This window comes from Balaenoptera ricei, chromosome X (genome assembly GCF_028023285.1).
Source record: "Balaenoptera ricei isolate mBalRic1 chromosome X, mBalRic1.hap2, whole genome shotgun sequence".
NCBI lineage: Eukaryota > Metazoa > Chordata > Mammalia > Artiodactyla > Balaenopteridae > Balaenoptera > Balaenoptera ricei.
In genome coordinates this window covers 34,189,018-34,215,907 of record NC_082660.1, presented here as the reverse complement: position 1 = coordinate 34,215,907, position 26,890 = coordinate 34,189,018, and positions in this window count along the sequence as shown.

The window sequence follows — 26,890 nt, the reverse complement described above, 5'->3', positions numbered from 1 at the left end:
GAAAACATTAAACGCACCAACATTCGAATTATAGGGGTCCCAGAAGAAGAAGAGAAAAAGAAAGGGACTGAGAAAATATTTGAAGAGATTATAGTTGAAAACTTCCCTAATATGGGAAAGGAAATAGTTAATCGAGTCCTAGAAGCACAGACAGTCCCATACAGGATAAATCCAAGGAGAAACACACCAAGACACATACTAATCAAACTATCAAAAACTAAATATAAAGAAAACATATTAAAAGCAGCAAGAGAAAAACAACAAATAACACACAAGGGAATCCCCATAAGTTTAACAGCTGATCTTTCAGCAGAAACTCTGCAAGCCAGAAGGGACTGGCAGGATATACTTAAAGTGATGAAGGAGGAAAACTTACAACCAAGATTACTCTACCCAGCAAGGATCTCATTCAGATTTGATGGAGAAATTAAAACCTTTACAGACAAGCAAAAGCTGAGAGAGTTCAGCACCACCAAACCAGCTTTACAACAAATGCTAAAGGAACTTCTCTAGGCAAGAAACACAAGAGAAGGAAAACACCTACAATAACAAACCCAAAACATTTAAGAAAATGGGAATAGGAACATACATATCGATAATTACCTTAAATGTAAATGGATTAAATGCTCCCACCAAAAGACACAGACTGGCTGAATGGATACAAAAACAAGACCCATATATATGCTGTCTACAAGAGACCCACTTCAGACCTAGGGACACATACAGACTGAAAGTGAGGGGATGGAAAAAGATATTCCATGCAAATGGAAATCAAAAGAAAGCTGGAGTAGCAATTCTCATATCAGACAAAATAGACTTTAAAGACTATTACAAGAGACAAAGAAGGACACTATATAATGATCAAGGGATCGATCCAAGAAGAAGGTATAACAACTGTAAATATTTATGCACCCAACATAGGAGCACCTCAATACATAAGGCAAATACTAACAGCCATAAAAGGGGAAATTGACAGTAACACAATCATAGTAGGGGACTTTAACACCCCACTTTCACCAATGGACAGATCCTCCAAAATGAAAATAAATAAGGAAACACAAGCTTTAAAATGATACATTAAACAAGATGGACTTAATTGATATTTATAGGACATTCCACCCAAAAACAACAGAATACACATTTTTCTCAAGTGCTCATGGAACATTCTCCAGGATAGATCATATCTTGGGTCACAAATCAAGCCTTGGTAAATTTAAGAAAATTGAAATCGTATCAAGTATCTTTTCCGACCACAACGCTATGAGACTAGATATCAATTACAGGAAAAAATCTGTAAAAAATACAAACACATGGAGGCTACACAATACACTACTTAATAACGAAGTGATCACTGAAGAAATCAAAGGGGAAATCAAAAAATACCTAGAAACAAATGACAATGGAGACACAACGACCCAAAACCTATGGGATGCAGCAAAAGCAGTTCTAAGAGGGAAGTTTATAGCAATACAAGCCTACATCAAGAAACAGGAAACATCTCGAATAAACAACCTAACCTTGCACCTAAAGCAATTAGAGAAAGAAGAACAAAAAAAACCCCAAAGCTAGCAGAAGTAAAGAAATCATAAAGATCAGATCAGAAATAAATGAAAAAGAAATGAAGGAGACAATAGCAAAGATCAACAAAACTAAAAGCTGGTTCTTTGAATAGATAAACAAAATTGATAAACCATTAGCCAGACTCATCAAGAGAAAAAGGGAGAAGACTCAAATCAATAGAATTAGAAATGAAAAAGGAGAAGTAACCACTGTCACTGCAGAAATACAAACGATCATGAGAGATTACTACAAGCAACTCTATGCCAATAAAATGGACAACCTGGAAGAAATGGACAGATTCTTAGAAATGCACAACCTGCCGAGACTGAACCAGGAAGAAATAGAAAATATGAACAGACCAATCACAAGCACTGAAATTGAAACTGTGATTTAAAATCTTCCAACAAACAAAAGCCCAGGACCAGATGGCTTCACAGGTGAATTCTATCAAACATTTAGAGAAGAGCTAACACCTATCCTTCTCATACTCTTCCAAAATATTGCAGAGGGAGGAACACTCCCCAACTCATTCTACGAGGCCACCATCACCCTGATACCAAAACCAGACAAAGATGTCACAAAGAAAGAAAACTACAGGCCAATATCACTGATGAACATACATGCAAAAATCCTCAACAAAATACTAGCAAACAGAATCCAACAGCACATTAAAAGGATCATACACCATGATCAAGTGGGGTTTATTCCAGGAATGCAAGGATTCTTCAATATACGCAAATCAATCAACGTGATACATCATATTAACAAACTGAAGGAGAAAAACCATATGATCATCTCAATAGATGCAGAGAAAGCTTTCGACAGAATTCAACACCCATTTATGATAAAAGCCCTGTGGAAAGTAGGCATAGAGGGAACTTTCCTCAGCATAATAAAGGCCATATATGACAAACCCACAGCCAACATTGTCCTCAATGGTGAAAAACTGAAACCATTTCCACTAAGATCAGGAACAAGACAAGGTTGCCCACTCTCACCAATATTATTCAACATAGTTTTGGAAGTGTTAGCCACAGCAATCAGAGAAGAAAAAGAAATAAAAGGAATCCAAATTGGAACAGAAGAAGTAAAGCTGTCACTATTTGCAGATGACATGATACTATACATAGAGAATCCTAAAGATGCTACCAGAAAACTACTACAGCTAATCAATGAATTTGGTAAAGTAGCAGGATACAAAATTAATGCACAGAAATCTCTTGCATTCCTATACACTAATGATGAAAAATCTGAAAGTGAAATTAAGAAAACACTTCCATTTACCATTGCAACAAAAAGAATAAAATATCTAGGAATAAACCTACCTAAGGAGACAAAAAACCTGTATGCAGAAAATTATAAGACACTGATGAAAGAAATTAAAGATGATACCAACAGATGGAGAGATATACCATGTTCTTGGATTGGAAGAATCAACATTGTGGAAATGACTCTACTACCCAAAGCAATCTGCAGATTCCATGCAATCCCTATCAATCTACCAATGGCATTTTTCACAGAACTAGAACAAAAAATTTCACAATTTGTATGGAAACACAAAAGACCCCGAATAGCCAAAGCAATCTTGAGAACGAAAAATGGAGCTGGAGGAATCAGGCTCCCTGACTTCAGACTATATTACAAAGCTACAGTCATCAAGACAGTTTGGTACTGGCACAAAAAGAGAAACATAGATCAATGGAACAGGATAGAAAGCCCAGAGATAAACCCACGCACATATGGTCACCTTATCTTTGATAAAGGAGGCAACCATATAGAGTGGAGAAAAGACAGCCTCTTCAATAAGTGGTGCTGGGAAAACTGGACAGCTACATGTTAAAGTATGAAATTAGAACACTCCCTGACATCATACACAAAAAGAAACTCAAAATGGATTAAAGACCTAAGTGTAAGGCCAGACACTATCAAACTCTTAGAGGAAAACATAGGCAGAACACTCTATGACATAAATCACAGCAAGATCCTTTTTGACCCAGTTCCTAGAGAAATGGAAATAAAAACACAAATAAACAAATGGGACCTAATGAAACTTAAAAGCTTTTGCACAGCAAAGGAAACCATAAACAAGATGAAAAGACAACCCTCAGAATGGGAGAAAATATTTGCAAATGAAGCAACTGACGAAGGATTAATCTCCAAGATTTACAAGCAGCTCATGCAGCTCAATAACAAAAAAACAAACAACCCAATCCAAAAATGGGCAGAAGACCTAAATAGACATTTCTCCAAAGAAGATATACAGATTGCCAACAGACACATGAAAAAATGCTCAACATCATTAATCATTAGAGAAATGCAAATCAAAACTACAATGAGATATCATCTCACACCAGTCAGAATGGCCATCATCAAAAAATCTAGAAACAATAAATGCTGGAGACGGTGTGGAGAAACGGGAACCCTCTTGCACTGTTGGTGGGAATGTAAATGGATACAGCCACTACGGAGAACAGTATGAAGGTTCCTTAAAAAACTAAAAATAGAACTACCATACGATCCAGCAATCCCACTACTGGGCATATACCCTGAGAAAACCATAATTCAAAAAGAGTCATGTACCACAGTGCTCATTGCAGCTCTATTTACAATAGCCAGGACATGGAAGCAACCTAAGTGTCCATCATCGGACGAATGGATAAAGAAGATGTGGCACATATATACAATGGAATATTACTCAGCCATAAAAAGAAATGAAATGGAGGTATTTGTAGTGAGGTGGATGGAGTTAGAGTCTGTCATACAGAGTGAAGTAAGTCAGAAAGAGAAAAACAAATACAGTATGCTAACACATATATATGGAATCTAAGGGAAAAAAAAAAAAGGTCATGAAGAACCTAGTGGCAAGATGGGAATAAAGACACAGACCTACTAGAGAATGGACTTGAGGATATGGGGAGGGGGAGGGGTAAGATGTGACAGGGTGAGAGAGGGCATGGACATATATACACTACCAAATGTAAAATAGATAGCTAGTGGGAAGCAGCCGCATAGCACAGGGAGATCAGCTCTGTGCTTTGTGACCACCTAGAGGGGTGGGATAGGGAGGGTGGGAGGGAGGGAGACGCAAGAGGGAAGAGATATGGGAACATATGTATATGTATAACTGATTCACTTTGTTATAAAGCAGAAACTAACACACCATTGTAAAGCAATTATACTCCAATAAAGATGTTTAAAAAAAATAAATAAAAATAAAGTCTTTCAGGGATAAAGATGCATCAAAGGGCATACAACAAAGAGAAAAGCATTTATTTAACAAAACCTATGAAAACTACGTAAGAATAGTGGGAAGCCATGGCATTCAAACTAGAGATGGTACCCAGGCCTCAGCAGTTCTGCCTTGCATAAGAGCTGTTCCAGTAGACTCAGCACCTGAGGGCAGCTCCCATCTCCCCAATTTATTGGGTGGAAGAGCTATTCTGAATGGAATCTAGAGAACTGGAAAAGGGAGAGAGAATTAAGATGAAAGACAAAGTTTGCTTTTGATAAAATTTATAAAGGCTCAATTTATATGAATAGTTGGTAGGTCATGTAAAAAATATAAGAGGAATAAGCATTATTGATTATTAGGGTTAACAGTTACGATTGAAAGACAAGAGGATAACCCTTGTAGGGAGCAGTTTTTCGTGCCTGGCATAGAATCACAGTGATGAAGAGCAGAGTCTTTTTTTTTTTTTTTTTTTTTTTTTTTTTTACTATTGTCTTGGAGTACAAAAAGGAAAGCTGGAGTTTCTTATACCTCAGTATCTTTACTTGACAAGCTGTCTCAAATTTTAATAAAGCAAGAAGGATAAAGTGAATCATGATCACATTCAGATATTTTCTCCCCTGAATATATTCTTTTTGGTACCTACTGAAATAAATTTTTTAATGGTTTGAATGTTTTTACCAATTCACTGTCACTTTTGTTTTAGTCTTGGAACACTCATTTGGTCATATGTTTTAAGATTTAGTATGTGCCTCCTAGGGGGGCACATCGTCTTCCATAAACTGAATTGATGGGCACCCCTAATACTCATGATAGTCCTGGAATATGTTTTTTATTTTTTATATCAGAGACAGGCTTCATCCGAAGAGAAAGAAGCAAAATGCGCACACAGAAAACCCAAGTTTGGTTTTCATTTATTGTTCCAGTTTCTGAGTTCACTGTAAAATATTGTATGAGAAAATAAATAGATGAAAGTTTTCCTTTAAAATACTTTATAAAATAAGTTATTCCATGCTTCTTAATTCTACATTCATTTATGATGTATTTTAAGTTCCTAGTCTTTTCTAATTTCATTTATTTAATGTTTATTCCTAAGCCCTTCTATGAAATGGAGAGGAAGGGAGGGAGGAAGGAGGGAGAGGAAGAGGTAGAGGAAAACAACAGAAATTTTTAAAAAAAGGCACTTTAAAATAAAGTATACATGATTACTTTTTCTTATTTAAAACTGGCTCTTTTTCTTGCTTTTTGTTTGTTTGTTTCTCTCATATATAGTCTCTCACCTGATCCACTTACAAACTGTTTTGGGAATAAGAAAGCAGTGACTCACATTTTCTGAAAACACACACACACACACCTCATTCAACCCATTTTTTCCCTGATGTCAGAAATTTCTCTCCACCATGAGACTTAACCTTTCAGACTCCGCCATCTTTACCAAAAAAACACATACTAGGTTCACATTTTGTAGAGCACGATCTCAATAATAAAACAAACAAACCTGTATAATATGAGTACTATATTAACCAGGGTTGAGTGAAGACATCTGGTATGCAGGATTTTTTTAAACTTTAATTTGTTATAATCAGTTTAAAAATGTCATTTGTCTTGGCCAACTGCTGTGTGGTAAAAGTAATCTTGTTTTACAGAAGGAGGCTTTTAATTTGCATTGATTAAAATAAGGACCTTAGACTTGTGTGGTCTAGAGAGAACCCTGTGTTCTGTAATATATGCAGAGGTCATGAAATGCACTATAAATGTGCATTTCCTCTCCCTTTTCCTCTACCACCCCCCCAAGGAATCCCAAGAGATTCCCTCATCTAGGATAGCCCTTCCATGGGTAACTCCGTTCTCACTATTGTACAAGGAATTAACCGAAGTCCTGGGAGACTGAGAGATCATGTGTCAGGCCACCCGTGCTTTCTAGTTCAGATTTCTTTTGTACGGAAATACTTTATATGGTATTTAATGTATCATGAGCTCATTTAGCAAACCTATGTCTATTCACCCAGTTCACCTAATGAACAAGTGCTCTCCACTGTCTCTGTATAGCAAGCCAGCTGATGCGATGGGCATACTCAAGACTCAGCACTAGTAGGCTGCTCTGTTGTAGGCCCTCTCCCACAGGCACATGAAAGTTTTCCAAGAATAACCTGTGTTTTTTATGATACTCCTTATATTACTTGACATGTTCTGATAACTGGATAATTTAATTAATAGTTAAAAGCAATACAAACGATATAAGAGAGAGTAGCTAGTATGAAAACTAGGTTGTGTACTTCGGTGTGATCCCATAAAGGTGAGAAGAAACATCGTCAAAATAAATATGGGAAGAGCAATGTTAAAACTTATAAATAATCTGAAAAAAATGTAGGTGGAGTCTAAATCCAGGTTGACTTCTTAGTATCTTGAGATTATTTTCTAATTAAAACTCATCAAACAGACAATCTGAATAGGCCTACATCTATTAAGGAAATAGAATCAATCATTAATCACCTTCCAAGACAGAATGCCCCAGGTCCAAATGGGTTCACTGATGAATTCTACCAATTTATTTGAGGAACAAATTATATCAATTCTACCACAATCTCCCCCGGAAGTTAGAAGCTGAGGGGATACTTCCTAACTCATTCTATGAGGCCGGCATTATCCTAATGCCAGAATCAGACAAGAACATTACAAGAAAACAACAGATCGGGCTTCCCTGGTGGCGCAATGGTTGAGAATCCGCCTGCCAATGCAGGGGACACGGGTTCAAGCCCTGGTCTGGGAAGATCCCACATGCTGCGGAGCAACTAAGCCCGTAAGCCACAACGACTGAGCCTGCGCTCTAGAGACCGTGAGCCACAACTACTGAGCCTGCGCTCTAGAGCCCGTGAGCCACAACTACTGAAGCCTGCGCACCTAGAGCCGGTGCTTTGCAACAAGAGAAGCCACCGCAATAAGTCCACACACCACAACGAAGAGTAGCCCCCGCTCGCCGCAACTAGAGAAAGCCCGTGTGCAGCAACGAAGACCCAACGTAGCCAAAAATAAATAAATTTTTTAAAAAAACCAGAAAACAACAGACCAACATCTCTCATGAGCATACATGCAAAAATCCTCAACAAATATTAGCAGATTGAATTCAACAGTATATTAAAAAATTACACATCAAGACCAATTTGTTGTAGGCAGGCCCTTAAAGGGAGTTGTGTCCAAATCACTGTAAATGTTGTAAATGATGTCCTCTACTCTAGAGAAACAGCTCCGCACCAAAGTCCGCCTCTTAAGCAAACTGCCAACCCTAAAATAAATTTATTTCACAATCACATTTTCTATTACGAAAAACTGCACACTTATAAAAAGGCATATACCAGTTGAAGCAATGACAATTAAAGGAGTGCTCATGTACCTGGCACCAAATTCAGAAGAGAGTATTATCAGTACCTCAGAGTCCCCTGTACGCTCCTCCCTGACCTCCCCTTCCTCTCTTCAGTCTAGAAGTACTCACGGTCCAAATGCATATTATTTATTCTCTTGCTTTTATCTTACATGTTGAACACATAAACAATTTGTTTTTCAATTTTGCCTCATTTAGTGGTATATGAATATAATCCTAGAGCATGTCTTTTTCTGTCACTCTTTTTTGAACTGCATAGTGATGCATGCAGCTGCTGTGCATTCATTTTTTTCTGTTGTATAATATCCCAGTGCATATTCCTCCAATGAATAAATTAGTCCATTCTCCCACATAAGGCCATTTGGGCTGATTACATATTTTTGCCTTTAGGAGCGATGCTGCTCAGGACGTTCTGTAAGCATTGCTTAGCGCATGTGTATAAGCCTTACTTACTAAACAATGTGGGTCATCAACTATGCTCTTGTTGGTTTCAGTGGACATACCAAACTGTTCTCCAATTTAGACTTCTGCCGGAGCTCTGTGAAATAGAGTTTGGGTTGCTCCATCCCTTCACTTGGTATTTTCCAAATGTTTAATTTCTACAGTTTTTTTTTTTTTTTTGAATATTTAGCCTCTATCCTGGCATATTGGGACTAGCAGACTGTCAGAACAGTGATGTTGTAACATCATCCTATTTCTATTTACTAAGCAGAGCTGTTATTTTGGCCTCATTCCACTTTTAGAGTACTACTTTCAACCTAGAAAGTGACAGCGAGTGATCCTGTGTGGAAATACCAAATTATTTGATGTTAGTACAGCCTGTTAAATTGAACATTCCTAGCTGAAGGGACCACTGCCAGAAGATAGCATAAATATACTACACAGGAGTGAGAATAACTAGTTAGAGACACTTTACTGGTTAAGGATTATAGAGAGCAGAGCACTTTAAAATTATAGTGCACAATTCAGTTTTAAAGTTTTTCTACCTCACTTATATTCTCACAGAGCACTTTTGTATTCTAAAGGCTGGATGTCTTATATAACATTCTAATATGTTATTTTCATCTACATTAATACCTATAAGTAGAATTTTTAAAAGGTGAAAATGTGTTTCCCTCTGGTCTGGATAAAATAACATCTTTATTTCAGTTGATTTTTTTCCATACGAAATAACTACTTTATTGCCACTTTAATGTAAAGGAACATTTATAAATATGCTACTAACATTTAAGGGCTTTTCTGTAATAATTTATTATAAAAAGTGTTTATCACATTCAAGAGCCATGCGAATAATCTTTGCAGTGCCTTTTTATACATGCTTTATAACAGGCCCACAGCACAGTATTAGAACCTGCTTCAAGCATGGAGAAGGTAAAAAAAAAAAAAAAATTAAATTAAGGCTCCTATGACTGACTGAGAATCCGTGTTCTCATTATTCAAGTTTCTTAAATCATTTAGAAATGTCACCTCAGTTTAAAATGCAACATCCATTTCTTATTCAGATTTGCCCTCGAGTAGGGATAGAACAAATCTACAGTACTCAACCTGGAGTGAGCAGCAGGCAGAGAACTGTTAGCTGCAGTGGTAAGAAAAAGTGCTAGCGCATTACCTGTCATTGAAACCCAGAATGTTCTGGTACTAATTTTAGACAGATTTTTAATTAAGAGATGTAGTACGATCGAGTTTATGACAGATTTTTTTCTGGTCAACGTTTCAATTTAATTTACTGATACTAAACCTTGCTTAGAAATGAATGTCACTTTTCATCAGAAAACTCGAAAATGCCGACCACATGTGGCAATTTCCTCCTCTTTAGATGGAAATTTAATCTCAGTTCTGCCATTGCAGATCCATGGACCCTAAGGACCACTTCCAGAAACTGTGATGAGGAGAGAACTGCCCACTGGCCTCTCCTGGAGGTAAGGAGTCAGGCAATCGTGGCTCACTTGGGTGGGGTGGGGGGATTCCTTAGGGGTCGGATCCTCCTTAGCCACTGGTCACAAATGACATTTAAGGATTTTAAGAATGTATTTTTATTGTAGATCCTCTTCTGCCTCCTGCCCTTCATCTGCATTTTTTTAGGGATAGTGGCTAAGTTCGTGAACATGTACCATATTCAGATAAAACAGGAAAATACATTTGATACGCAGATCTTCCTCGATTTATTATGGGGTTCCATCCTGCTAAACCCATCATGAGTTGAATATATCGTAAGTAAAAAATGTATGGAATACACCTAACTACCAAAATGAACATCATAGCTTAGTGTAGCCCTCCTTAAACATACCAGAACACCCACATGAGCCTACGGGTGGGGAAAGTCTTCTAACACAAAGCCCGTTTATAAGAAAGTGTTAAATATCTCATGATATTTACTGAACACTGAACTGAAGGTGAAAAACAGAATGGTTGTGTGGGTACAGCATGATTTAAGTGTATCGGTTGTTTGCCCTCATGATGCCACGGCTGACTGGGAGCTGCTGTGGCCCAGCATCACAAGAGAGGACCAGAGGGCAGATCTCTAGCCTGGGACAAGATCAGAATTCAAAATTTGAAGTACGGTTGGTTTCTACTGAATGCGTGTTGCTTTAGCACCATCCTAAAGTCAAAAAATCCTAAGTCAAACCATCATAAGTTGGGCACTGCCTATATGTTCAGGGAAAACAAACCAAAAAGTAAGGAAACTCCTACAGTGTTACAGTGAACACTGGTCCAAAATTTGACAAAAGCCATTTCGCATGTAAAAGATGTTTTGAACTCTGTATTTGTTGTGTTGTAAATAGGAGAGAGCTGTCTAGCCAATGTCTCCAGCCCTCGTGCCTTCTCCCTTGGTTTTCTCTTTAACCTTCGTCTTTCTCTCCTCACCACCCTACTCCCTGCTCAGGTCTGCCCTCCCTGCCTCTATCTCCTCTTCTCTCCCCTTTATCCTACTTGCTGCTGCAGGATCCTTTTCCTCAACATAAGTCTGTCCTTCCTTACATTAGCAAGTCTCATCCAGGACTCTCAGTACACACATGTCTGTGGACATGTTACATGGTGTTGGATGAAAAGAGGAATCTGTGATCAAATACACCTGAAAAATATAGAGATGAACCCAGTGAAGTGTTTCTCCACTTCCTATAACCTTTGGTATCTCCCAAACTCAGTGTGAATTTGCAAATTAGAAGTGCTTCCCAACTTATTTGTCCCATGACATTTTCTCAAGAGTTGCTTTCCTGTGTTTTGCATATGAGTTACTTTTCTTTGGGTGTGCAGCAATGTGATGGAACTATTGGCCATCCTTTACTCTTGATTTCCCTTGCAGAAGATTGACTAGCACAGTCAGTCACTGGAAAGCAATTTTTATCACCAAAAAACAGCTGCATTTTTCTCTTGATTAGCAGCCCTGCTACAAGTTTTTCGGCAGAAATAGATCATCCATAAGCACGCAAATATTGTCTCTTCTGTGTTACTCTATTAGAACATAGATAACCTATGTCACAGATCATCATCGTTGTGCTAGACAAACATTCTGACATCCCAGGTGGACAAATGATCAGTGAAGCTGTCCATGCTGCCTCTTGTTTCTGTGATTTTCCTCTTTTATTTAGAGAACTGGGCCTTCAGTTTTCCTCATTTCTGCGTGAATCTTTGTATCTTAGAGGATACACATTTGCCTGTGATCTGTGCAAAGAACGGCATCATGCCTATTATGTATCAGTATCACAAACAGATGACTCCTAATTTCTATACGTGTTCTGTGACCCACACGAAAAGCCATGTCTATCTGAAGAAATAAGTCAAAGGACATTCAATTGAACCAGATAATTGTCTGTTTGCTGCTTTAAATTATGTACTTTATGTGATAAAAACTGGTACTCCAGTTTTTATTTTTTTCCCAGCTTCAGTGAGATATAGTTGACATATAACATTGTACATGTTACCAAACGTCACCCGTTGCAGATGCAAAACCAGTCTATTGACATTGGGTTGTGGTGAAGGATAGTGCAGGGTTTATTTGCAAGGCAGCAAACAAGCAGAACAGGCACCTAAATCTCAAAAGACCTGAACTCCCCGATGGCTTTTAGGTAAGAGTTTTTAAAGGCAACATAAGGGGTAAGAGTTGCCAGGGTACATGATCAGCTCATGGACATTCCTCTGATTGGTTGGTGGTAAGGTGGCAAGGTGATATTTCAGGATTCTCAATCATCAGCCTTCTGGTTCCAACCATTCTGGGGTCTGTGTGCTTGTGGTCAGCTTGTAGTCAACAACCTTTACCTGGTGGGGGTCTTAGTTTCTGCAAAACTCAAGGATATGCATCAGCTTGTTATCTATATCACTTGAGGAGGAACTAGAAGTCCTGTGACTCTCTCTTACAGCTGAAATGTTGTTTAAGTTATCATTACTTTTCTTGCTTGACTGCTTTTCCTTTCTTTTCTTTTTTTTTTGCATTCCCTCATTCCTCTAATTAGTAACTGCTTGAGTCTGCTCTTTGGAACCTGGGGAAGGCCTAGGAGACTAAACCTTTTTCTACAAACAATAAGCTGGAGACACAGAGGGGTTTCTACCCAGAAAGGCCCCACAGGGTCCTACCTGGTTTCATAAATTTAAGGGGTACAACATGTTAATTTGATACACTTATATTTTGTAAGATGATTAATACCAAAGCATTAGCTAATAGCTCCATCCTGTCACATAATTGCCTTTGTGTGTGTGTGTGTGTGTGGTGAGAATATTTAAGATCTATTTTCCTAACTACTTTAAAGCATATAATACAACATTTCTAAGTATAATCACCATGTCATGCATTAGATCACCATGTTACCAAACCAGGCTTGTTTGCCTGACACACAGCAAGCCAAATGCTGAGATGCCAAGGTTTGTAGCCCAGAAAGAGTTTATTCCCAAGGCAGGCAAGCAAGGAGACAGGAGAATAAGTCTCAGATCTACCTTCCTGAATTGAGGGGCTTAAACTATTTATGGGATAAAGACAGGTGGTCTTAGGCATGGAAAAGGGGATTGGAGGTAGGGAAAAGGTGAGGTAATCTGTATTCTGTGCAGGCATATCTGGATTACATACTTCTTCATGAGATACGTGTTCAAAAATGGAGGCACTTAGCATGATTTGAGGGTGGAGTTTTCAGCCCTCAGATGTCACAAGTTTGTTCATCGGACACCTGCACAGGCCCAGTTTTGGAGTCAATGGTCCCAACCAGTCTTGGCCATCTTAAACTGGACAGGAGCTGACTCCAAGTTCCTGGAAAACAACTTAAGCCCCCATATTATTTTAGTGACCTGTAAGTCAGAGGCATTATCTCAGTATGCATTAAGGTAATCAGAGAACACATGTGCATTTTTTGTAGAGCGGCCTGGATGTTGATGAGCCTCGAATTCATTTGGGTCGTCTCTACCTGTGTAGTTTCAATGACGACAGCTCTCCTTGCCCCCTGGTTGAGGTCCAAAGAAGAGACACTTATGCGATCCTGGACATGAAATCGTACAAGTTTGATAACAGTTCCCCTTGTTTGGAGTTTGTCATAAGTACCTAATTGTTTAGTCAGAGGAGCCTGATGCCTGATGGGGAAGTGTCTGAAGTTTGGGTTCATTTCTTCACTGTGCTGCCCTGCCCACCTGTTGGCACTTGGAGGATGCTGTAGACTCCGGCTTCGTTTCCTTTTTCAGTTTCCAAGCCCTACAGGTACTGTCAGTCTGGGAAGTGAGGCTAGTTTTCTGCTTCCTAAGCTGGGTGATCTTGTTGGAACAGAACTGTAGGCTCCAACCAAAACACAAAAGAAATCTGGTTAAGAAATCTGGTGATATATTACCTAGGCTATGGGAAGCTTGGAGGGTATACAATTAAAGAAAGGAAATAACAACTAAAGCAGGCTTAATTAGTAAAGGGAGGTTCCAAGCAGAGGGGTTTTTAACGAACTGTTCCCTTATCTGCTGTTCTGTAAGACACACTCAATCACTTCTGTTAAGGCGCCAGCTTCTGTTAACCCTATGGAGTATGTTATCATTCAGAGCTTGTTCATCTTATAACTGGAAGTTTGTACCCTTTGACCAATATCATCCCAGTTCCCCCACCCTCCAATTTCAATTTAAAACAAGTTTAGGGAGCATATATATTCATGTTGGGAGCAGAATGATACAAAATTACAATAGTTCTTCCTCCTAAAGCTTAATGTACTTTGTTTGCTCAGAGGAAGAATGCATGGGGAAGCAGCATGATAGAGGGAATGGTAACAGATTTGCGGTTCATACATATCAGGTGAAACTCTCCAGCAGGCCCACTTAGTAGCTGTATGGCTTTGAACAAGACAATTAACACTTCTGAACCTCAGTTCTCCATCTGTAAAATGGGCTCAATAGTATCACTTTGTCAGGGTTAGAGATATTGTATACAAAATGCCCAACACATAGTAGGTTCTCAATAAATTTATTACTGTGAAATAAATTTCATATTTTATGAGAAGACAAGAAAAACTTAAGCAAAATAAAAAATCTTCTTTGCCCTTTGGCCTCCTCTCTCATCCCACTGTGCATTGTGTATCTGCATTATGCATCAACCAGACCTCCCCCATAGGCAGAAATAACTGTGCCTTGACTTCTAACGGTTGGAACAATTCTCAGAGCTTTCTGAGAGGCTCTTCCCAGGTTATAATTCTCAAATGTGGCTCAAATAAAATTTTCCATTTCTTTCCTAGATTGACTGATTAACTTTTCATAGATAGTACCTACATCTATGTCTATTTATCTAGCTTCTTATCTATCTATTCATTTATATAGAAAGAAAGAAAGAAAGAAAGAAAGAAAGAAAGAAAGGAAGGAAGGAAGGAAGGAAGGAAGGAAGGAAGGAGGGAGGAAAGGAAGGAAGGATGGGAGGGAGGGAGGGAGGAAGGAAGGAAGGAAGGAAGGAAGGAAAAAGGGAGGGAAAGAAATAGAAGCCTAAGTTGTGTTGACTTTAAAAAGTGCACATTGTGAGAGTTGGGAGTGAAGTTTTATTTGGGGCAAAATGAGGACTGTAGCCTGGGAGACAGCATTTCAGATAGAGAATATCTGTATCAGAATTCCAGAACGGTGGCTGTTTAGCCACCTGGTTGATGGTATTTTCTTATGGCAGCACCAGCTGACTAAGGGTGTTTCAAGCACAAAATCTGCCCAATCAAGGCTGACCACTAAGGTATACTGACACTTGGGTGACCTCTAGGTAGCCAGGTTTGAAAATAAAGATAAGAATAAAGAAATGAGCATACATCAGCATTCACACACTACAAGGGAGACAGCCTCTACAGAAGAAATCCAGGCAGAAGTTATAGATGCTACAGTACAGGATCGAAAATGTTCACTTTTTAGAAAAAAATGTGAGATATGCAAATAGATAAGACATTTTGACAAATACACAGGAAATAAAGCAGTAAATAGAAACTCCCTGAAAGGGCTTAGATAGTAGACCCAGAAGACAAAGATGTCAAAGCAGCTTTTATTCATACATGCCAAAAAATTAAAGGGAAACGTATTTAAAGACTAAAATGACAGTATGAATAAAATGATTTGTCAAGTAGAGGATAAAAATTAAGTCGTACAGTAATTTTAAAAGAAACAAACTTGAAATTTTGGGCTCCAAGAGTACACTAATTGAAATGAAAACATTCACCAGAGTCTTCACAGCAGATCTGAGCTGACAAAGAAAAAAAATCAATGAGGTTGAAGTTAAATCACTAGAGATCATATAATCCTAGGAACAGAAAAAGAAATAAAGAATGAAATACGAACATAGATTCAGACACCAGTAGAACATCCTCAAGCACATGAACATATGCATAATTGGAGTCCCAGAATAAGAGGAGAGAGAGGAAGGGGCAGAAGAAGTATTTGAAGAAATAATGGATGAAATTTTCCCAAATCTGCTGATAAACATCACTCATCCAAGCTGATCAACCAAATCCAGTTAGGAAAAATGCAGAGATCCACCTCTGGACACATCATAGTTTAATTTCCAACACAGAGACAAGGAGAAAATGTTGAAAACGGCAAGAAAAAATTACCTGAGACGTAGAAGAGAACCACAATATACCCTAAGCTGTCTTCTCAACAGAAACAGTGGAGGCCAGAAGGCTGTGAGATATTCAAATGGCAGAAAGGAAAAAAGAAAGAAAAACCTGTCCACCAAGAATACTTTAGTAAGCAAAATTATCATTTAAATATGAAGGCAAAATAAAAACAATTCCAGATGAATGAAGACTGACAGAAATCATTGCTAAGAACCTTGTCTTTTTTTTTTTTTTCCCATCAAAGCCTGGGCGAGGCAGGATGACTTTGGCCTGAGCAGCTGGTATCTATTACGTTTTTAATTTTGCATTAATAGTTTTAATTTGCAAGAACTTTATCTTGTCCTCTGCTTGTTTCCTTCTATAGCAGCTTTTCCTTATTTCATAAATCCATTTTCTTCCCTTAAAATTTGAAGAATATGAATTTGAAAGTTTGATCATGTTCTCTTCTGTTTTCTGTATTATATCTGGGTGTTTTTTTTTACCCCCCAGAAATAGTTCATTTTGTTCATCATGATATTCTCTTTTATTTTCCTCAATATCTGGCAAGCCTTTGTTCATTTAAACTTCGGAATAAAGGACCCATTTGATTAGCCTCAGTAATTAGCATGGAATGGCTCTAGAGTTGTGATGTCCATTTCACTTATAGTCTCCTCCTCTGTATGGGAGGGCAGAGCGTGTCAGTTATTCAGTGGTCTCCTCTGGGGGATACATGGCATAGAGCTTTCAGGTAGGCTAATGACCCTCACTGTTGCCAAAAGAAAGATGTAATTTCTCACATCAGAAGAAAAATGTTTTTCCCTTCGAGGTAGCTGTGTCCTGATGTTTCCCTTCTGTGCAGGTCTACAGGTATCTTAAGCTCATTCACTGTCTCTGGAGTGCAGTTTTGGGAGATTAAAGGTGGTCAAATGGCACAGGTGCTTATGCCCAATGTAAGTAGGGGTGGAGGAGGCTCAGGGCCGGGCAGGATGAAGCATGTGCTGTTCATGGATTAGCTCTTTCATCTCACAGCTGACCTAGGATCCTCCATGGTGCTGCAATTTCATTTACTCTGATATAGAATGTTTCTGAATGTGATGGGGTTTTCTGTTGCAGATGTTTCAAGTCCTTTGAATTAAACAATCTGAAAGCCTCTGCTTTTCCTGTCTTTCAAGAACTTCTGGTCTCGGGACTTCCCTGGTGGTCCAGTGGGTAAGACTCCATGCTCCCAATGCAGGTGGCCTGGGTTTGATACCTGATTGGGAACTAGATTCCCACATGCATGCGCAACTAAGAGTTCACATGCCCCAACTCGGAATCCGCGTGCCACAGCTAAGAAGCCCACATGACACAACTAAAGATCCTGCGTGCTGCAATGAAGACCTGGCACAGCCAAAAAATAAATAATAAATTAATAAATAAAATATTAAAAAAAAGACCAACCCGTTAAACAAGATGAATTTCTGGTCTCCTCACCGCCACCTTTTCTAGTCTGTGTCTCTGTAAATAATTTTTATTCACTACCAGGATTCAGTTTGTTTTTGTTTTTTACTATTTATAAATGAAAATAAGTAGTCTGAATATGCAATACTTTTATGCAGTTTAAAAACCATGGAGTTCTCTCTGTAGGGAACTGTTAGGCAGCAGTATTTTTTTTTAATTTTTAAAAAATATTTTCTTGGCCAAGCTGCATGGCATGTGGGATCCTAGTTCCCCATCCAGGGACCAAACCCACGCCCCTTGCATTGGAAGCACAGAGTCTTAACCATTGGACTGCCAGGGAAGTCTGTAGGGAACTATTAGGTATTATTTGTTATAATTAGGTGGAGATAAAGGATAAAAAAGATGAAATCATACTAATCTTAAGAAAAATCATGACTTCAGAGTGTACTACAAAGCTATACTCATCAAAACAGCATGGTACTGGCACAAAAATAGAAATAGAGGTCAGTGGAACAGAATACAAAGTCCAGAGATAAACCCATGCACCAATGGTCACCTAATCTATGACAAAGGAGGAAAAAATATACAATGGAGAAAAGAGTCTCTTCAGTAAGTCATGCTGGGAAAACTGGACAGCTACATGGAAAAGAATGAAATTAGAACACTCCTTAACACCATACTCAAAAATAAACTCTAAAAGGATTAAAGACCTAAATGTAAGGCTGGACACTATAAAACTCTTAGAGGAAAACATAGGCAGAACACTCTTTGAAATAAATCACAGCTAAATCTTTTTTGATCCACCTCCTAGAGTAATGAAAATAAAAACAAAAATAAACAAATGGGATCTAATGAAACTTAAAAGGTTTTGCACAGCAAAGGAAACCATAAGCAAGACAAAAAGACAACCCTCAGAATGGGAGAAAATATTTGCAAATGAAGCAACCAACAAGGGATTAATCTCCAAAATATACAAACAGCTCATGCAGGACCATATGGTCCAGCAATCCCACTCCTAGGTATATACCCAGAGAAAACCATAATTCAAAAAGATACATGCACCCCAATGTTCATTGCAGCACTATTTACAATAGCCAGGACATGGAAACAACCTAAATGTCCATCAAAGGGAATGGATAAAGATGTGGTACATATATAAAATGGAATACTACTCAGCCATAAAAAAGAACAAAACAATGTCATTTGCAGCAATGTGGATGGACCTAGAGATTGTCATACTGAGTTAAGTAAATCAGACAGAGAAAGACAAATATCATATGATATTGCTTATATGTGGAATCTAAAAAAATGGTACAAATGAACTTATTTACAAAACAGAAGTAGAGTCACAGATGTAGAAAACAAACTTATGGTTACCAGGGCATAAGGTGGGGAAGAATAAATTGGGAGATTGGGATTGACATATACACACTACTACATATAAAACAGATAACTAATAAGGACCTACTGTATAGTACAGGGAACTCTACTCAATACTCTGTAGTGTCATATATGGGAAAAGAATCTTAAAAAAGAGTGGATATATGTATATGTATAACTGATTCACTTTGCTGTACACCTGAAACTAACACAACAGTGTAAATCAACTATACTCTGATAAAAATTTAAAAACAATGACGTCAAAAAAAAAAAGAAAAATCATAGCGTCAATGTGATGGATTTTTAGTAACATATTCCTTAATAGAACATTTTTTCAAGTGGACATAGAACATTGACCAAGACAGACCATATTCCAGGCCACAACACATCTCCATAAATATAAAATTATTCATATCATGAAAGGTATTTTCTCTGATCACAATGAAATTGGATTAGAAATCATTAACATAAAAAATCTGAAAAACACTCAAATATTTGGAAGCTAATGACACATTTCTAAACAACCAAGGGTCAGAGAAGTGATCAAAGGGAAATTAGAAATTATTTGGAACTGAATGAAAACAAAAACAGCATATCAACATTTGTAGGATATAGCTAAAGCAGTGCTTGCATGTTAATTTAAAGCATTAAATTTCTATTTTAGAAAGGAAAAAGGTTTCAAATCCCTTATCTAACCTTCCACTTTAAAAAGTAGAAACAGACCAAAATATACCCAGTTAAGCAGAAGGAAGGATTTTTTAAACATATGATCAGAGAAGAGCATAAAAGAAAACATAACAACAAAAAAGAACCAATAGATAAAATCAATTAAATGAAAGCTGACTTTTTCAGAGAATTAAACAAACAAAAAGATAAATCTGTATGTAGACTAATCAGGAAAAAAAGAGAGAAGAAACAAATTACCAGTTTCAGGAATGGGAGAGAAGACATCACTACAGATCATATACTCAGTCAAAGGATAATGAGGCAAAGTAATTGTGATATTTTTACATAATAAGAAATATATATTTTGAATTTCATCCCCAGCTCCTAGCTAGAGGCCCTGAATCTAGTAATTTTCTAAACGATAAGAGCCACAGAAGCATCTTTGTTATAATACTTGTCCCGTCTCCACCCCCCCAACAACCCTCCCCATTCCTGAAACAGGTCAGGAGTGATAAAGGTGAAAGGAACATCTTTTGTTATTTATAACAAACCCCCTTAACTACACCTGAGTTTTGGGAAGCCCCAAATCATGGAATGTTGGTTGCCAGGGGTACCAATCAAGTGATTAGAAGGGTGGAACATTCAGCCCTTCCTCGTGACTGCCAGAGGGGGGAGGGGCTAGAGGTTGAGTTAATCACTAATGACCAATGATTTAATCAATCATAATTAGGCCTCTGTAAAAAATCTAATGGAAGGGGTTCAGACATCTTCCTGGTTGGTGAACACATGGGGGTGCTAGGAGCATGATGTAACTGTGAGCAGATAGGTTTGGGGGTCCCTGGAGAGAGAGAACCGGAAGGACTTTGACATAAGAGAAACTATTTTGGTCTAAGTCAGTTTGTGATCTAAGCCTGACCTCAGTGCTTGCCCTTGAACAGGTCTCAGTAATTAATGCGCTTAAGGGAACAAGGAATGCAGGAACAGAGAAAAGGTGGTCAAACAATAGTGCAGTGATAAAGCAGAGTCCTAGTTCCTCCTCAAGGGATATACATGGTAATGTATCTTTGAGTTCTGCAGGAACTAAGGCCCCCACCCAGGTGGAGGATGGAATGATGATGTTGACCCTCCTGACTTCAATCAATTAAAGCTTCGACTCTGTTGACCTTTGTCCCAATTCTATGCTAAATTCTCCTCTGCTTAAGCCCCTTCATGAATATGCATGTACCCTTAGCTTAAAACTTCCCCAGTTTTGCTGTTCAGGGGGACACTGCTTTGGGATAGATCCCTGGTGTTCTCCTTACTTGCTGCAAGTAATAATAAATCCTTCCTTCTCCCTAGCTTTGGCTTGGTTGTGTCTATTGTTTCAACACCCACCAAGAGGCGAACCCGATTTTCGGGTAACATAACTAGAGAGTGCATGGAAGCTCTGTGCCACTTCCCCCTATACCTTGCCCTATGCTAGTCTTTCATCTGGTTGATCCTGAGTTGTATCCTTTTATAACAAACGGGTAATCTAGTAAACAAACTATTCTCCTGAGTTCTCTATGCAATTAGACAAAATTATCAAACCTGAGGAGGAGGTCACAGGAACTCCAGTTCCTACTGATCAGAGCACAGGTGACAGCCTAGACTTGCAACTGGTCCTTGAAGTATGTGTGTGGGGAGTGGGGTAGGGTGGAGGTGCCCGTCTCGTAGGATTGAAACCTTAATCTGCGGGATGTGTTCCAACTCCAGACAGTTTCGTGATTGAATTTTAGGACACCCAGGTGGCGTTTGGAAAGTTTGCGAATTAGTTGATGTGGGAAAAAAATCCCACACATTTGATGTTAGAAGTTGTAATATGAACAACCTTTATGCCAATAAATTCAAAACCGTAGGTGAAAATTAAACTGCAGGCTAATCTGATGTATAAACATAGATACAAATATCCTAAATAAAAATTTTAACAAAACAAATCCACAGTAAAAATACTCCGTGTGTGTGTGTGTGTGTGTGTATATATATGTACCTATGTTCACTCAAGAAGAAATATATACCCTGAATAGCCCTTATCTATTAAATAAATTGAATTTTTAGTTATAATCTTCCCACAAAGAAAATCCAAGCCCACATAGCTTTGCTGATGAATTCTGCTAAACATTTAAATAAGAAATATGCAAATTATAAAAACTCTTCCAGGAAAGTGAAGAGGAAAGAATATTTCCCAACATCCTATGAGACAAACATTAACTTGATACCAAAACCAGGCAAAAAACTGCAAGAAAACTACAGACCAGTATCCTTCATGAATGTAGGCACAAATATTCCTAACAAGTTGAAAATGGAATCCAGTAATGTACAAAAGAATAGTATATCATGGCCAAGTGGAGTTCATCCCAGGAATGCTATACTAGTTCATCATTAGAAAACCGATTGGTATAATTCATCATATTCACAGACTAAAAAAAGAAGAATCATAAAAGCACCTCACTAGATGCATAAAAAGCATTTGACAAATTCAGATAGCCATTCCTTATTTTTAAAATGTCTTAGCAAACTGGGAATTGGTGTGGGGAACTTTCTCAACCTGATATAGGGCTTCTATGGAAGATCTATACCTACCATCATACTTAGTGGTGGAAGACTGAATGATTTCCACCCAACAATCAGGAACAAGGCAAGGATATCCACTCTCACAAGCCAGAATCAACACTGAGCTAGAGGTACTAGCTCATAAAATAAGAGAAGAAAAGAAAAGACACACAAATTGGAAATAAAGAAATAAAACTGTCTCTATTTGCAGAGAACATAATTGTCTACACAGAAAATCTTGAAGTGTGTACAAAGAAGCTAATGCAAGAAATAAATGAGTTTAGTAACATCTCAAGATATAAGGCCAATATACAAAAATCCATCTTATTTCTATATATTAGCAACATATAGTTGAAAAAGGAAAAAAATACCATTTAACATAGCACCCAAAAAAGCTCTATGAAATACTTAAGTATAAATCTTAGAAAATGTGTGAAGACCTGTACACTGAAAACTACAAAACACTGATGAAAAAAATCAAAGACTACCTAAACAACAGGAGCGATAAAGTGTGTTCATGGATTGTAATACTCAATATTGTTATGTCAATTTCCCCCAAAACTTATCTATATATTCAATACAATTCCAACAAAAATCCAAGCAGGACTTATTGTAGAACTAGACAAGCTGACTACTAAACTAATATATTGTAGAACTAGACAAGCTGACTAATGAACTAATGTCAACAAAACTAGAATATCCGAAAGAAATTTTTTAAAAATATCAACATTTGAAGACTCACACTGTCTGATTTCAAGCCTTACTATAGAACAAGTGTATTCAAAACAGTATGGTACTGAAAAACATTTTTACATAGATGAATGGGACAGAAATATAGATGAATAGTACAGAAATGAACCCATATCTTTAAGGTCAATTAAACTCTGACAAAGGCGAAAGACCATTCAATGAGGAAAGACATTCTTTTCAGCAAATAGTGTTGGAACAAGTCAACATTTATCTGCAAAAAATAAAAATAAAAAAAACTTAATTTCTTACAGGACATAAAAATTAACTCAGTGTGGATCATACAACTGCATGTAAAAATGAAACTATAAAAGTTCTCAGGAAAATATAGGAGGCAATCTTTGAGACTTAGGGTGAGATAAAAATTTCTTAAGACACTGCACCAAAACATGATCCATAAAAGAAAAAAATGATAAATTGGATTTCATTAACATTAATAACTTAACGTTCTTAAAAAATCACCATTTAGAGAATGAAAAGACAATGCACAGATTGGGAGAATATATTTACAAATCACATATCTTATAATGAACTTGTATTTAGAACACATAAAAAACCCTCAATAATAAGGAAAAAAGGGAGAAAAACTTGGTGAAAGCTTTGAACACACATTTTACTGAAACAGGAGATATATGGATGACAAATAAGGATAAGAAAAGATGCTCAAAATCATCAGTCAGTAGAGAATTTCACATTAAAACCACAATGAGCCATCACTATACAACTATTAGGATGTCTAAAATTGAGACACTGACAAGGATGCAGACCACCTGGAACCTTCATATAATGCCGAGGGGAGTGAAGAATGGGATGGCCACGTTGGCATATGGTTTGGCAGTTACCTATAAAGATCAACATACATTTACCACATGACTCAGCAATTTTAGTCCTAGGTATTTATTCAAGCAGAATGAAAATGTATAGTCATACTAAAACCTCTATGTGGGTGTTTATACCAGCTTGTACTTGTAAAAAGCAAATATCCTTCAACTGATGAATGGAAAAACAAACTATTATGTTATACCCGTATCATGGAATTCTACTCAACAATAAAAAGGAATGAATTACTGACTCATGCAATAATGTGGATGAATCTCTACTGCATCATGTTAATGAAAGAAGTCACATTCGAAAGGCTCCATACTCTATGATTTCATTTAATGACATTCTGGAAAAGGCAAAACACTTATAGACACAGAAAATAGGTTAAGTTTTCTGGAGGTGGGGGGAGTGATGAAACTATTCTATATCTTGATTGTGGTGGTACTTAACACAACTGTATGTTTTTATCAAAACTCTCAAAACTGGATGTCAAAAAACTTGAATTTCATTCTATATAAATTATACCTTAATTTTAAAAATCAACTAGGGAATTCCCTGGCAGTCCAGTGGTTAGGAGTCAGAGCTCTCACTGCCGAGGGACCGGGTTCGATCCCTAGTCAGGGATCGACTAAAAATCCCACAAAGCCGCATGGTGTGGAATGAATGAATGAATCAATCAATCAATCAACCAACCAAGTAAATCATAGAGATAGAAGAAACTAGGATTTTAGTCAGAGAAATACAATAGACATCAACACGAACACACACATATACATACCTACACACACACACACGCACACATAACCTAAGAGAATTTACAAAGAGTCAACTCAGTATCCATTCATGTACAGTAATATGAGTCACATCTACAGGTGCCCCAGGAAGATATTAAACCAATGGCAAGTACTTCTTGTAACAAAAATCATATCATAACCGTGGAGAACTACTGATAGTCTGGCTTAATTCTTCCCCAGTTTCTGTGTAAAAGTGTCATGTGATATAGACTAAAAAGCCTAACATATTTCACATCAAAATATGGATAAAGAATACTTTCAGGATATATTTTTCCTTTTAAAGTAATACATGTTGACTCATTGAAAGTTAGTGACATATAAAAAGTATTAACTTCAGTTTTAGAAAAAAAGAAACAGTGACTAATGCGTATTTTCTATTTTAATGACTTTTGTGTAGTCTTTCTGGCCTTATCCTCACTGTTGGTGGGGAATGATATGGGGATTTGATGACTGATTTTCCTTTGGGGAAGGAGATTATACTATTTGTATGCTTATGTTTTACCCTTCCTGTATAGAGAAAATGAATTAATATTTCCTCTGGACTGGGAGAAAATCTGTAGTGTAAAATAAAACCTGAAACAATTAAATCAACGGTGCCTGTAGCATTTTGTAAAATTCTGGAGTGGCACACGGGCTAAAAACAAATTAACCTAAAGGAAAATTCTGTATCATGTAAATTATTTTCATTTGCATGAGACTCTTGAATATATAGTACTGTTTATTGGAAATCTTTTTTTTTATGGAGACTATGTAGAGCATTTTAGAGAACAGTCTTGTGCAAAGAACACATCAGAGACAAGGAGCTGCACACGCCCTAAGGAGACTTAAGATTTGAAAAGTCCATTTGGTACCTCTAAAGAGATTTAGGATGAGGAGAGCTACTAAGGACCTACCTACACTTGGCAGGCACTGAGGTGTACACAAACTTTATCTCTTTTAAACTTCAGAACAGCAAATCTATAAAATGGCACCATGTGTACAATAAAACTGATAGGTATTAATGGTCCCATTTTACAAATAAAGAAACCAAGACCCAACCAGATAACTAAATGGCCTCATGTCATATAGCCAGTGGCAGAACTAGGAAATGAATCCACGTCTACCCGATGCAAACTTACTTTGTCACTGAAAGATACAATCTCTAAAGGGGGTGTCTAGTTATTAGAACTAAGAGGGTCTAGAATAGCACTGTTCACTGGAAATATAATATTAGCCATAAGTGGAGGCCATATATGTAATTTTAAATTTTTTAATATCCACATTACAAAAGGTAAAGAGAAATAGGTGAAATTAATTTTAATTATATATTTTATGTAACACAATATAACCAAAAAAATTAAAATTTCAACAAGTAGTTGATATAAAAAATTAATGAGATATTTTACATGCTCCTCTTTGAACTCTTTGAAATCCAATGTATATTTTACACTTACAGCACACTGTAGTTGGACTTGTCACTTTTCAAGGGCTCAATTGCCACATGTGACTAGTGCCTATTGTATTGGACAGAGCACTTCTAGGGGCCAGCATGGACCTGAGAGCACCTTCTAACTGGGTTGGAGGAGAAAAGCTGACACGGGCACTGGCAAAGAAGAAGCTTGTATCAACTCCAAGAGACTACTTCCTGGTATATAATGAAATTGCATCTAAAATTTAATAGTGTTGATCACTGAGGTAGTGTCTTGATGTCTGTCACAGAATCCTTAAAGATTAATCCTAGAGGTGGGAATTTCAGGCATGAGTCTTGCCAGTGAAAAGTTTTGTCTCCAAATTTCGGGCCTGCCTGTGTGAGGCAATGTTATGAAATGAGCCCCCAGGGCCTGGCAGCATCCCCGGGGTTCCTGCGGCAACCCTCAAAATGAGATTGCGACTCCAGGCAAAGGTCATGACTCCTGTTCTTCCTTCGACCGTCCATTCAGCAGCCTCTCAGCCACGGGCACAGTGGAAACGTCTAAATTAACAGGACCGCAGGGTCAAGCATTTTAGAATAGAAAGCGATTCTATAGATCTTCAGTTTCAATGCCTCATCCAGTCTAGAGACACATGTTCATCCAACTGTGTGAATACTTGCATTGGGGAAGACATTCTAGCCCAAGTCAGCTAATTCCGTAGCTGGGCTGTTCTAATTCCTTTTTATACTGTCTCCGTATCTGTCTCCTAAAGCTGCCTCCTTTGGTCTCAATTCTGCCAAATGGAGCAAAAGAGAATCTCCCAGACTCATTTCAAAATTTGAAACCCTCATTTCAAAAATGATAAGTGCGCTCATATATCATTGTCACTTTAGCGGCCC